Genomic DNA, 9,976 nt, shown 5'->3' on the forward strand with positions numbered 1-9,976 from the left:
TCATCTCCTCAGCTAAAAGGATGTTGTCTAGAATTTGCCTACCTTCCACATACCCTGACTGTTCTTCTGAGATTAGGTCAGGTAGAAAGGGTTAGGAGATGATTTTATATATCACATTGCAGAGAGCTATAGGTCGAAACTTGTTAGGGGAATTGGCTTCTTCTTCCTTGGGGATTAGCGCGATGAAAGTGGAGTTCAGGGATTTGAGAATAGAACCTGAGCGTCTAGAGTCTTTGACAATTTCCCATACCTCTCTTTTGATAGTTGGCCAACAAGCTTTGTAGAAGTTGATTGTAAAGCCATCAGGCCCCGGTGCCTTATCATTTGGCATACTTTTGACCGCGTCTTCCACCTCCTCCATTGAGACCTTTCTGAGCAGAGCAGAGTTTTGCTCTGAGGTTATGATGCTGGTTATAGCTTTAGTTAGCTCCTTTATGGCCTCGGATCTATCTTCTTGCGTTTCCTGAGCTATATGCTTGAAGTGCCTGGTGAGAAGCGTTGATATGTCCTTGTGGTTTTGAAGAATTTCCCCTGCTTCATTTTTGCGCCTGAGGATTTTGTTTGCCCCCCTGTAGTCCATCGTCGATCTGTGAAAAAATTTTGTATTTTGTTCTCCCTCCTTCAGCCATTGGATCCTTGATTTTTGCTTCCACAAAGTTTCTTCCTGTTGGCAACAAAGTTGCCATTGCTGCATCAGAACCTTCTCCTGTTCTTTTGAGTCTTCTCTGTAGTTCCCGAAAGCCCATTCCTTGTGAATTTGATTTAACTTACCCTCAATGGTGTTCTTTTCCTAGAAGATGTTCCCAAACTTCTCAGTGTTCCATTCTTTGATTCTATATTTGATTTGTTTTAGCTTTCTTTGGAACTTGAACATTTTGGTGCCTCTTAGATCTGATGGTTCGCGCCACCATTCCTTCAGCAGATTTGCAAAGTCGGGATGAGTTAACCAAAACTTTTCAAATCTGAAGGGCTTGTTTCTAGGGGTGCAGAGGATGGCTGCTTCCAAAGCTATAGGCCACTGATCTGATCCTCCACTGGGGAGGATGTCAGAGTCCACTGTTGTTCCTCTGAGTAAGATACTTTCCGAAATCAGAAATCGATCCAGCCGGGAGGCGATCCTATTGTCTCCTCCTCTTCTATTGTTCCAAGTGTAGGAGCCATTTTTGGGGAGAATGTCTACTAGCTTGGCAGCTTCTATGAAATCAACAAAGAGTTCTGTATCTTTGTTGAGCTTTCTAAGACCTCCTTTCTTCTCCACTAGGGATGTAATCATGTTAAAATCTCCCCCCATGATGATCTTAGAGGTGGGGTATCTTAACTTTAAATTCATAATAGAATTAAGAAAAGAAAATTTGTCATCTAGTCTTTGCGGGCCATAGACATTAATGCATAGGTATGTTTCAGAGTTACCTATTATTTGAACTTCTGTGGCAATAAACGAACGTGCAGCCTCCATTGAGATAATGTTTACTGCTCCGGTGTCCCAAAGTGTAGCTATGCCTCCTTCCCATCCTTGACTGGCTACATCTATATATTTGATAGGTTTGCCTAGTCTTTTGCTGATGTTCTCCATTTGGTTAGTAGCGCATTTGGTCTCCTGTATGAACATGATGTCTGGCTTTTCTTGTTGGAACTTTCTCTTGAGCAGTCTTTGCTTAGCTTGGCTGTTAAGCCCTCTTGCATTCCATGAGATGACCTTCATTGATAACTAAAAAACTCATTGGTAGGACTGGAAGGCATGAAGAGCCTTCATTTTCCTAGAGTTGATCATTAGAATCCCCAGGTCGTGCAACACCTCCCCACTGGTTCTTCTGCCTCTTCTTTTATTTGGCTTCCGGCCTGTTGGGTTAAGAGATATGCTCTTTGACTGATTACCTGTGCCTTTTGCGATACCTAATCTTCTGTTTTGCCTTTCGAGTTCCACCTTTTGTCTTGCTATGAAGAGATCGCTGATTTTCCTGATTTCTTCTTCTGGAATGTTGTCTAGCCCTTGGGTTTTCCAGTTTTTTTCCATAGCTGGGAGGTTGACTCCTTCTTTTTCTAGGACTGCATTGAGCTCTAGATCCTCGCTTCCCCCATCGCTGGTTATCATGTCAGTGTCTTCATCATGTTCATCTTCGAACTCTTGCATTTGCACTTCTGTTCTGAGTGTGTTTTCCTCCCCATCCTGAGTTGTGTGTTCTGTCTTGTTTTTTGGTGCTTCAATAAGTTTTGTATCTCTGTTAGTGCCTTCTGAGTCTGTATCAGTTTCCAGAATGCTGAAGGTGTTACTGATGATACCAGGTCCTATTTCTGCTCTGTGTGTTCTTTTTCTGTTGGCTCTCTGTCTTATTTTTGGCTTTGTGAAGGCCTCTTTATTCTTTGTTGCTTGCTCTTGTTTGTGTTCGTCCCCTGTTTTGTTGAGAGGGCACTCTCTAACGAGGTGTCCGTGCTCATGACACCTTCTACAACGGAAGGGGATTTGTTCGTAGTCAATGGCTTGATAGTAGTCTTCATCTCTGAATTCCAGCCACAGACCTTCATGTAGGGCTCCTGAGACGTCCATCACAACACAAATGCGTGCACAGGAAGTATATCTTCCTTGCACTGTTGCTTCTGAAGCTTTAATGAAGGTTCCGAGCCGGTCTCCTATCTGCTTAAGCGTTGCCAGTCCCCAGTAGTCTATGGGAAGGGAGAATAGGTGGATCCACACTGGAACCTGTGTGAATGTCTCTTGTTCAGGTACGAAGTTTGCCTTCCATGGCCTCATGTAGAGTCCAGCTGAGGCAAAGAAGTATGGTCCGCCATCGAAGACTCTGTCCTTATCTTCTAAGTTTGTAAAGACAACCGTGAAGAAGCCTTTGGCTCCAAGGTGGAGTTTAACATCACCTTTTGGCTTCCAGTGTTGTTTGATCCATTGGCAGAGTGTGCGTTCTGTTGGCCACAGTCCCATAAATTTGCAAATAACTGCATGCTCCATCATGTGGTCTCTATAGGCCTGAATGTCTGGATCTGAGAAGACTACTCGAAGGGTTTCCTTTTTCTTTGGTTTGCATGCTCCTTGAGTTTCCTGTTTGGAGCCGGGGTTGGCAGTCTTTGCTTGCTCCTCTTCCTCTTGTGAGTGCGGCCCTGTTCCATTTTCTTTTTCGCCTTCTGTTTGGGTTGTTACTGGTGCTGTGTTCCTTTGTTCTGCTTCTGGTCTTTTGTCCTCTTTCTCCTGTCCATTATTGGCTTTACCCATCATCTTGGGGTTTTTTCTTATCTCTTTCTGCAACTGCTGTGTCCTTTCTCCTCTGCTGTCGCTGCCATCCTTACGATCTCCAGAGCCATTGATTTTAAATCCTTCCAGCGTTTTCTGCTTTTGCATGACTCCCTGCTTGAAGGTTGGGGTCCCAGTGGACCCCTCGTTTACCATTTGTCGGGTCAGTCCTCGACCTCTGTGGAATAAAACTACTAATCTGTCTCTTTGTGCTTCCAGAACTATTGTTGAGGCTGCAGGTTGCGGCTTCAAACCATAGGTCTCGAACATGCTCCAGCACCAAGTGCTCGTTCCATCTTCTACCATCTTAAGTATCTCTTCAACCTTACAAAACAATAACTTTTAAAATCAATCATAATAATAAAAATTGACAAAATTTTCAAAATATTAGTTTATTTAGTTACATTTAAAAATAAAATAAAAATTCAATTTTCCTTTTTCCCTCTATCTTTTTATCACCCTATAGTTCTCCTTAAACTTTGAAGTAATAATATTGTCAACTTTATCTTTTTTTCTACAAAATGATCTTCTATTATATCCTCCAAAGGTCTATCCAAGACTAAGAATCCTTATTCCATCCATGTTTGAGCTGAAGGTGGGGGTTTTGGCTAGATTTAAATGAAATTTTAGAAAACATCTTGGCTTTCATGTTGTTTAACTTCTTCTTGTAAACAATATATCTAGTTGTTGCCATAATTTCAATGGGATAAAGGCTTTCTTCAATTAGGAGGATATGATAGGTAGTATTATATTTAATCTTGACATTTGTTAGGGTCCAACCCTAACCCCTTTATTTATGTAATAAACCCAATAGGGTCAAGTCATAGTCATAGTTAGTTAAAGAGTCAATAAACCCCGTACTAATAATTGTAAATGGTTGACCCGCATTTAAGAAAGGGAACACAGTTAGTTGCAAACGAGCGATAATTAATAAATAAATTTGTTAACCCATGTTGGGCAAAGGACCACTAGTCGTTAGGTTGTTGAAGGTCATTTAGCTATAAATAGTCGTAGTTAGAAGGTAAAGATCATCAAGTCTTATTTTGTAATTGAGCTCTGCTCTACTGGAGGTTGCCCCCTAGAAGAGGCAAGTGAACATTGCTTTTATCTGTGAATAATAATATATTGGATTTTTTTCTCATTTTATTTTGTGTTCCAGGTTGTATTTCTACGCATATTTGGTATTCTAGAATTTCTCACAGGTCAACTTGTTATCAGAGCACTTTCCAGGGCTGGTCATACCGCCATTTTTGGCAAAAAAAATTTTTAGGCTAGAGATGTGTTCCGGCATCTTTAAACCATGAGATTTGTCATTGAGCACATAAATTTGTGGATTTGGGGAGGCATGCATGTAGGAAATACAATAGGTGGGTAGGATTGTTGGACTCCCTTGTAACCCCTATGGGTACCCCTTCGCATAGTAGTGCATTAGACAGAACCACGCGCAGACTGCACTTCCACGTACCCTCAGGTATATCAAAAGCCCCCTAGGCTCAACTGAAACTCGCCTTAGATAAGTTGTCGGTCGTCTTGCTGCTACAGTACACTCAGAACAACACTCAGGAGATTACTCGGGCGTACAATAGGGTAGTCGGGTAGTACGACTAAGAGTACGGTTGATCCTCCTTAGTTAGTGCCCTGAAAGATTGGGGCGAATATTATTGTTGGACCCTTATGTATATTGTGATTTGTAGCACCTGAAACTCCTTTGTTACCATAGTTCCCTTAGCCCTCTGAAGATCGCCCATTTTATTATTTTCCAGATCAGATCCACAAGTTGGGGTCCTTCCTCCGTAGTATGATTCAGATCTATCAGTTGGGGTTCTGTCACTGCTGCACTAATAAGATCCACCTGTTGGGGTTTTTCCACCACAATACAACTCACATTCAACAATTGGGGTTTTGCAAGCAGATCTGACGCTCTGTACAGTGAGGCTTGCTGTTGCTATAGTTTGGGCCAGATTTTCGTAGGACATTGGGTAGGATCAAGTTTTCTAGAATTTGGCCACTGTAGTATTGATCAGCAGGGAGTAAAACTCCATTCGGAGCAAAAAAAAAAAAATAGTATAAGGCCTTCCCATGACGCTTACAAGAGACTTAGCTCATGAGATTTAGGACGACGAGCTGATCGCAGTCATACCATTCACTTGTCAGCTTCAATTTTCTAGCGGTCCCAAATTTTTTCAAAGTGACATCAAGTGATCGAGATCTTTGTATGGTAGAAACTAGAGCTAAAGTCATGGCCAATGAGAATATCTAATGCCTTGAAAAAAGGCTGGATATTTTCCAGGAATATCTACATAAAATTTCACAATTCATTGAACACATCACTAAGAGCATGCTAGGGTTGCATTAAGAGGCACATAGTATTGATGAAAACCTTGAAGGAGAATCTAGCCATCATATTCACTTCCATGGAAATCACCAACATTCCCACCATCGGCCACCCAAGCTGGACATGTATAAATTTGATGGCTCTAATCCAATAGTATGGGTAGCACAAATGGAACAATATTCCATTTTAAATGATATCGATGATGATCCAACTAAACTATGTATGGTAGCCCTTTACTTAGACCAAGAGATATGGAAATGATGGTAGTGGCATGTGAAATGTTATCTTAGGAACATAACTTGGTAGGTGTTCTCAAAATCCCTTTGTGACCACTTTGATAGAGAATCTAATTCTTTGGGGCGTCTTACTAAGCTCCGACAGACAGGCACAGTAAAAGACTACATTGCAGCCTTTGAGACATTGGCCATCCGAATAGAAGGTATAGGAGATGAATTCTACTTGGAGTGTTTCATCAGTGGTCTCAAAGAAGCCATCCAAGCACATGTCCAGATGCACCACCCACCTACATGGATATATGCTTGCACAAAGGCTGTCGAAGTGGAACTTGCTTTAGCTGCCTAGTCTACTCATCCAAATTTCATAGCCAAGGGGTGTTCCACCCAGGCTCAGGGCCCTACCCAAACACTTAAGGTTCAAAAGGTGTCTCCAGCAGAAATGGCTAAAAGAAGAAAACAAGGATTGTGCTACTACTGTGATGACAAATACTCCCTGGGGCATAAATGCAAGGAACCAAAATTCTTTCAAATTGATGTTACGGATCACAGCTCATCGGAGGAAGCCCCACCCCTTGGGGGGCCAGAGGATGAAGTTGAGGAAACCCAGCAGGACAATGATCTCACAACTACGCCAGATGAACTAGTTATCTCGCTACATGCTTTGGTGGGAATTTATGCACCCCAAACTCTCCAAATCAGAGGCTTTCTTAAACATTTCCCTGTAGTAGTATTGATTGATTGTGGAAACACACATAACTTTATCCATAAGCGTGTCTCTAAAGTTGTTAATTATTTTGTAAGGGGAATTTCTAATATCCAGGTCCTTATTACTCATGGGAGGGCAATGAAATGTGAATGCTACTATGAAAATATTAAATTTCATATGGGAGACTACCACCTAAAGACCCACATGTTTGCAATTAACATGGGTGGTTGTGACATTGTCTTAAGTGCTGAATGGCTTCGCACACTCGGCCCAACCACAATGGATTTCTAGGAGTTATATATGAGCTTTAAGCAGAATGACCACATTCATACACTCCTTGGACTCTAGGCAAGTGCTCCTTCCATCATCATCTCGCATCAAATCGAAAAGTTGTTGAAAAAGGGCTATCATGGAGTCATCGCACAGTTTAATTCCATATAGGCCATAGAATATACTACTCTTCATATTCATCCTGAGATGCAATAGGTCTTAAAATGCCACCAACAATTCTTTAACAAACCTAAAGAGCTTCCACCCTCCAGAGGGGAACATTATCATAACATCACTTTGGTCCCAGGGGCCCAACATCCGAATGTCTGCCCATATCGATATTCTTTCACCCAAAATAATGAAATTGCAAAAATCATCAAGGAACTCCTTGAAGCAGGTGTTATTTGTCCTAGCATAAGTCCTTATTCATCAATAGTGGTCATGGTGCTAAAGAAATATGGGGAATGTCGCATGTTTCCAGACTTTTAGGCCCTCAACAAGCTCACTGTCAAAGATAAATTCCCTATTCTGGCTGTTGATGATCTTCTTGATGAACTACATGGTGCTCAATTCTTTACCAAGCTAGATTTTCACTTTGGCTATCACCAAATACGCATGAAAGAAGTAGACATTCCCAAGACTACTTTCCAAACTCATGAAGGCCATTATGAATTATTAGTCATGTCATTTGGTACATTTAATGCTCCATCTACTTTTCAAAGCCTCATGAATCACCTGTTGAAACCATATCTTCGTAAATTTGTCCTCATTTTCCTTGATGACATTCTCATCTACAACCTCAGCTGGGAAAAACATCTTCATCATGTAGACCTGATCTTGCAACTTCCCTAGAATCACAAATTATTTGTCAAATTATCCAAGTGCTCTTTTGGTGTAGAAGAAGTTGATTATTTTGGACACATTGTGGGTCGTGAAGGTGTCAGGGTTGAGCCCAAAAAGATACAGGCAATGCAAGATTGGCCCCAACCAAAAACCTTGAAGAGTTTGAAGGGATTCTTGGGTCTCACTGGCTACTATTGCAAATTTTTATGCAATTATGGTCACATTGCTAAACCCCTCACTAACCTTCTAAAGAAAAATTCATTCCTTTGGACTAATGTAGCACAACAGGCGTTTGTGGCTTTCAAAGAGGTCATGTCTTCCCCTCCAGTATTGACACTACCTGACTTCACCAAATCTTTTATGATTGAATGTGAAGCTTCAGGTACTGGTATTGGTGTTGTCATAATGCAGGAAGGTTGATCCTTGGCTTTCACCAGCCAACAACTGAGTGGGAAACATCTGGTACAATATACCTATGAGAAGGAGATGATGGAAATCTTACATGTAGTAGCTACATGGTGACCATACTTATTGTTGCAGCGTTTCCAAATCTGCATAGACCATCAAAGCCTCAAATATTTTTTGGAGCAACATCTATCCCCGCCATAGAAAAATAAATGTCTGGCCAAAATGTTGGGATATGATTATGTGATAATTTACAAGAAAGGGTGTGACAATGTAGTAGCGTATGCTTTATCATGCCAATTTGAGAATGAAAGCATGTTGCTATCAATCTCTCTTCCCATACGAGATTGGATTGAAGAAGCCTACAAGGAATGGTTTTCACACCCCTCTCTCTCCCAAATCATTAATAACTTGAGAGAAGATCCTAATTCCTCAGTTGTCTACTCTTGGAAGGATGAGATTCTTCACTACAAGGATCGAGTAGTTATATTGCCAACATCCTCCCTCAAAACTCATATTTTGGTAGAGTTTCACTCATCTCTCACTGTAGGGCATGCAGGCTTTGAGAAGACTTATGCTCGCACTCATCGTTCTTTTTTTTGGACAGGCATGAAAACTGACATTCTTACTTTTGTAGCTGAATGTGATGTGTGTCAATGCCACAAAGGAGAAACAGTCATGTTACTAGGAACCTTACAACCATCGTCAATCCCTACCTCCGTCTGGACAAATGTTTCTATGGATTTCATTACTGGTCTCCCAAAGTCAGGCAACAAATTTGTCATCATGATGGTTGTGGAAATAATTTCTAAATATGCTCATTTTTGCGCTCTACCCCACCCATTTACCCCCACGTTGGTGGCTCAAGCTTTCATGGACCAGATCTTCAACTGCATAGCATGCCAATGTCCATTTTGTCTGATCGTGACCCAACTTTCCCCAGCAACTTTTGGCAAGAAAGTTTCAAGCTATTTGCACCCAACTCCAACTAAGTACTGCCTATCATCCCCAAACTGATGGTAAAATTGAGGTAGTCAACAAATGTTTGGAGACATACCTATGGTGCTTCACTTTAGAAAATCAGCATCAATGGGTACAGTGGCTACCTTTAACGAAATGGTGGTATAATACTAACTATCATGAAGCCACCAAGATGACTCCATAGGAAGTAGTGTATAGGAAACTCCCACCTTCACCTATTTCTTATATCCCTAGATGCTCTAAGGTACAAGCAGTTGATCAACTCCTACAGAACCATGCCGCCATGACAGCTCATCTCAAAGATAATCTCCATCAAGCTCAAAATCAAATGAAGCAACAAGCAGGTCAACATTGTTCAAAGCGCACCTTTCAAGAAGAGGATGATGTATTCCTGTGGCTGCAACCATATAAGAAAACACCACTCAAAGAAAAGGGTTGCGATAAATTAGCTCCAAAATTCTACAGACCTTATCAGATAATTCAACGCATCAGTAGCCTACAAGCTGGCCTTACTACCAACTTCAAAAATCCATCCAGTCTTCCATGTATCATGCCTCAAGAAAGTGGTGGGGAAAAATTGCAGAATTCAAACCAGTGTAACTAAATTGGATGAGGAAGGTTCACTTTGGCTCCAACTTGAACAGATCCTCGATACTCATGAAAGACATCTGCACAACCACGCGATCAAGGAAGTCCTCGTCAAGTGGAAAGACACCTCTTCAAAAGATGTGTCCTGGGAACCAGCCACTATTCTTCAACAGTTTTGTATGAGCCTCATCATTGGGTAACTATATTGGCTTTAATTCACCTCCTAGTTTAGTCAAACCAACTTTACTCATAACTTATTACATGTTTTTTATTATATTTTGTTTATGAGATGAGTTAGAGTTGGATATTATGCGTTGTGGTCTAATATGCATTGAATGCAGGATTAAAGGAGAAAATCAAGGAATTTTGGCAAA

The sequence above is a fragment of the Pinus tabuliformis genome, chromosome 7, assembly GCF_031772625.1.
Source record: "Pinus tabuliformis cultivar Carrire ecotype Pingquan chromosome 7, CPIR1, whole genome shotgun sequence".
Lineage (NCBI taxonomy): Eukaryota > Viridiplantae > Streptophyta > Pinopsida > Pinales > Pinaceae > Pinus > Pinus tabuliformis.